The sequence below is a fragment of the Echinops telfairi genome, unplaced genomic scaffold (assembly GCF_000313985.2).
Source record: "Echinops telfairi isolate 266 unplaced genomic scaffold, ASM31398v2 ScPeMD7_5868;HRSCAF=6743_1, whole genome shotgun sequence".
NCBI classification, from domain to species: domain Eukaryota; kingdom Metazoa; phylum Chordata; class Mammalia; order Afrosoricida; family Tenrecidae; genus Echinops; species Echinops telfairi.
Genome location: NW_022109768.1, coordinates 4766415 through 4771662, shown reverse-complemented (window position 1 = coordinate 4771662; position 5248 = coordinate 4766415). Strand labels below are relative to the sequence as shown.

The 5248-nt window shown below is 35.4% G+C and overlaps 1 protein-coding gene across 2 annotated transcripts in view; it reads right to left on the bottom strand.

Moving 5' to 3' along the window:
• FBXW7 (F-box and WD repeat domain containing 7) overlaps positions 1 to 5248 on the bottom strand; it is a 141530-nt gene that overhangs the window by 33963 nt on the left and 102319 nt on the right. The window lies entirely within an intron of this gene.

Here is a 5248-nt window from a genome sequence, read left to right as displayed (position 1 = left end):
AACTTTTAGGGAATTATTTTTTCTATTTTGTAAAACCTGCATTCTGTAGAGTTTTAAATAGCAAGGAAGATTTCCACATCTAAGTCCTTCCTTAAACATTCCAAAAATGATACGTATTTTCATACACTGCCCCCAACAGAGGCAAAGCAGCCAGTTTTCACGAACTATCATCCTATTGTCGTCCTGCCTAGCACAGACTGATCAGGGTTTCAGAGCAGCCTGGATGATCCAGAACGGGCAATCCCAAAGGCAGAGATTGACAATACAGTCTGCTGGGGACTGACAAAGTATTCCGGTTGCCATTACAGAAATTATATAATATTTCAACCAGTGTATATCTGATATTAAGATTTAATGAAAATATTCCTGACACTCTTCTATTTCATTCATTTTAAGCAGAATTTTTCAGAAAAGCACTGTGCTCTACCAATCTTTAGTAAGCATGGGGATGTCTATTTTTCAGGTTAACAAACTCGCCCTACTGAAGGGTATAAAGTTTGGCTGAAAGGTGCCATGTTTCCCAAAGGCAGCAAACACCGTGCTAACCCGAGAGCTCGGCCCTGATTTGTTGTTAACCGGGAGGCACTGGTCTCCTACCTCCAAAATTATGCTAACAACTTGTACTGCATATCATTAAAAAGGCATTTTACATAATTATAAAGGCACCAAAATTTGCCTGAAGGCAACTTTTTCTTTCAGAATGATTACTGCACAAATTTAGGTATTTCATCTTGCAACTTGCTACACAACTAGCTTCAGCGGCAATTATAAGATTCTGTGGACTAGAAAGGCCCATTATTAAGGGTCTAGTTAATTAACTCCTACCCTCCCCATTAACATCCTTTATTACAAGTGAATTGTGTGTCTAGAGTTATTGAAAACATGTAGCATGTTCCTTTAGAAATAACTACTCTTTGGACTTCATACATTTTAATACTATCAGCCATGATGGTAACTGACTCTAAGAAAATCAACCTGACTACTGCATAAAATAGAACTACAACGGAAAAGATTAAAATGTTTACCTTTGGAGCTAAGATACTGTCAAAATAAGGTCTTTTACTATATAGCATAAATCAACGTAAGACTATCTAAAATTTTATAAAGATGAACCTCTTGGGTCTTCTTCTGGAAACTATATACTCTATTTTCTATTATCTTTCAAAGTTTCCTATCTAGCCTTTAAGTTAATTGTTAAACTCCCCCTCCCTCCCTCCCGAAACAGTACGTACATACTTGCTGGTGCTGGATTTCAAAGAGATTAGCTCACTTTCAATGTAAAAATGTCTTTTAAAATTAAATCTCCCAGTTTCTGCAAAGACAAGAAAACTCAACTGTTTGGAATAGATTCATAAATCCTTTCTGGAGGCTTCAGAACACCTGATTCCAAAAAGAAAACAATGTGCCCCCTTCTCCCCTGCTCTAAACTAGCAGATAAGATGAACATCTGAAATTCCCTCTAGTGCTTATCAATGGTACCTAGCTTTTCACAGGCCAACTGGAATAGTAGTGGTCTAACAGCGTATGCTTTGCCTTCAACTGAAATAATGTAGTAGCTATAGTTGAACTAATCTTTGCAAATTTAAATGTGCTCAAATGAGAACAGAGACCAACTTTAATAAACCAGAGAACACTGTCTCAAAACCATGATGGTTAGAGGAAAAAATATTGGTTTTATGTATTTAAAGAAAAATTCTCAAGGCCACATCAAGTTCCAAGAAAACCTATACCTCTACCACTGATGTGTCTATGCAGGCATACATATCTGAATAGATAAAACAGGAGCAGAGTTTAAAAATCCAAATGACACATATGAAAATGTATATACTGAGAAGGTACTTTCCCATCTGCATCTCCAACCTACAGGGCTCTCACCTGGTAATGAGTTTTATTAGTGCACTTATCCTGTAAGTGAGAAATGTGTACATTCATAAAAACTAACAAAGATCTTATTTCCCCAACTCTTTAAACAATTCTCTTAAAATCTTGTTTACAATGTTCAGCTGACCTGTGAAAAAGGAATGCACCAAGCAAACTAGTCAACGAAGTCTCTATTATTTCAAACTAACACAATAAAAAGATTTTCAGCATTCTCTTAAGTTTTCCTAATGAAAATGTTGATCTACGATATTACTGCAATCATCCTCATTCTCACATTCTTATTTCTGGGCGTCCTGATCATAATATAGATGTTTAGAGCTTCACAGAAGAGGTTTATACTTTTCAGTAAGATATGAGAAAGCCCTGTTTTGTATGTGTGTACCTTTATTTATAAGGCCCTCTGGTAGCGCCATGGAATAAGCACTAGGCTGCTAACTGCCAAGACGGCGATTCAAAGCCACCAGCCCCGCCTTGGGGAAAGACGAGGCTGTCTGCTCCTGTGAGATCCAGTCTCAGAAGCCCTATGTAGGGTCCCTATGAGTTAGCATTGACTGGATGACGGTGAGTTTATTTATATATTTTCGTTTTATCTGTATCCCCGTGTTAAACAGAATATTTTAAATTTCGGATTAATCTATAATGTATGTTAAATAAATTTACTAAAGGGGGATAAGTTGTTTTTGGTACTGTGCTAGGACATTAACTGGTAAATGCATGGAAAAGAAAGGTATTAGCTGATCATACACCTTTTAAGAAAATGTTTTGGAAATGTTGATGGCAACATATGTACAAGTATGCTTAAAACAACTGAATGATGGATTGTCAAAAGATTTCTAAGAACCCTCCAATAAAATGATTAATAAAAAGACACCCCCCCAAAAAAACAACCTTTAAAGAAATTATTTATGTTTATACCCAAATGTTTAGGTTAAAAAATCAATATATTAAATATATACTTACTGTGATAAGCTAAATTTCCAAGTAATTTCAACTCAGTAATATTTTTTCAACTCCAAAACTACTACTTCTTGTGACTGACCAACTCTGAGTCTTACTGAATGAAAATATACAGTAAAGGGGAATAACCACTCTAAGGTCATGGAATACAGTCTGTCTCTAACTGAGACATGGTACTCCCTCCATCCTAACTTCACTGACCTATGCAGTATGAGAAGAATGCATGACAACAATAACTCAAGAAAGAAAAGGAGCTAAAGAGATAAAGATGCAGTACCTTAGAGTGCAAATAATGGGGACTAATGATAGAGTGATTCACCTGTGACTGAACAGAAGTGAAGACTTCTGTCGCAAACAGTTGGGACAAGTAAGTTTGTGAGAAGGGCAGGTTATAGTGTTGAGTACAAACAAACCAAAGTCTACATACAAGTAGAGAGAAAATATGAAAAACGAAACCATCTTCAGCAAATATTTATCTTCAGAGAAGTATGTATCTGTAAATGGTGTTTGTAGGGAGAAAGAAACATTTAATATACTACTTTCTCATTACGTGAGGCTCAGGGCTCATCATTCCCGACTTCCACATAGTTTTGCAATGACTGTATTTATCTTACTTCATTGTCGTTATTTTGATGTTTTTCTCTATCTACTTCTTAAAAGTTTATATCTTTATATATATAACAGATAATTAGTATTTTTCACATAAGTGACCTTAGAAGCAAATAGTGACAATGCTTCATTTCTCTGAAGTATAAATATGGCATTCTGATTAGTAAAAATTCATATCTATTTTATTATAACTACTTGATGCTTAAGAGTACTATTAGTTCTTTTTACTACCTTGAAAAGACTTAGCTCAAAACTTCAACATCAAAGAAAGAATGCAAAGCATGTTGAGGCTGAAACAAACTTTTTGAAACCTCTCTAATCCAGTGTCATTAACTTTCTGAGATGCATGTTCTTATTAAAAGGTCCAGAACGGAAATTGACACATTAATAAATCTACTCAATTAGAGGTATTATCAGTTAAAAGAGTGTGTATGTATGCCCAGCATTTGTATTTTCACTAATGCACATAGGTAGCACTATTATTCAATAAGCTATTTCCCACATTTATTAGCATTTATTTAGCACTATGCAAGTTAGGCACAGGATAGCATATAATTAAGAAAAACTTTTTCTCCCACTGAATTTAGTCTATTATGAGCAGAAATTGAGCAATACATACATGTCTCTGATTCTTAGATCTTAAATCAAAATTAGTTTAAAAATTTTTTAAAGTAATGCAAAATGAAATAAGGTGATCCTAACAGTTTGAGACTACTATCCAAGTCAACAAATATTAAACAACAACAGCATTTTTTCTGGGGGGTGTCAAATATTAAATATTTCCATGAATAATTCAATTTTGTTCATAAGGAAAACTAGAAATCATAATATAGAAACACGGTCTAACATTTTTTCTTGGAGTTTAAGGTATTTACAATTCTTACAAAAAGCAGCCTCTGAGGATCTGACACAAGTCAATTATAGTGCTAATCAAACAGTGTAAGCATTTTTCATACCTTTACATTGGGTATCTGATAAACATGTGCATAAATGTGTATACGTATAAATATACAGACATCGTGTTTCTACACTAATTCAAGTTAAGAAGAGCTCTATTTATCACAGCCACAGCAGAACACAATGACCACAGGGGCTTGGTGGGTTTTGCTCTTCTAAAGTTTCTACTACTGTAGAGCTGTTGAGATGCTTAAATGCTGCTGTTGGGTGCTACAGTCGGTTCCGATCCTCTACACAGCAGAATGAAATATTGCCCATTCCCGCACCAGCTTCACAATCATTGCAGTCACTGTGTCAACCAACCGATCTGTCTTTTTTTTGCCGACCTTGTATTTTGCCAAGCATGACATCCTTTTCCAGGGACCGATTTGCCCAAAAGTACATGAGATAAAGCCTCACAATCCTCACTTCTAAGAAACATTCTGGCTGTACTTCTTGCAAGAGAGATTTGTTTGTTCTTCTGGTCAACAACAGTAATTTTTGTATTCATTACCAACACCATAATTCAAGGGCATGAATTCTTAGGTTTTCTGTATTCACTGTTCAACTTTTGCATATATCTTACGTGATTGAAAATACCATGGCCTGGGTCAGGTTCACCTTAGTCCTCAAAGTGACATCTTGGCACTTTGGCATTTTAGGTCTTGTGTGGCAGATGTGCCTAATGCAATACATCATTTGATTTTTTTTATTGCTGCTCCCATGAGCACTGACTCTTTGATCCAAGCAAAATGAAATCTGTGACAACTTCATTCTGTGTCTGTTCTTTATTTATTGGGAGCTCTTACAGCTCTTATCACAATCCTTACATATATCCACTGTGTCAAACACGTCTGTATATATG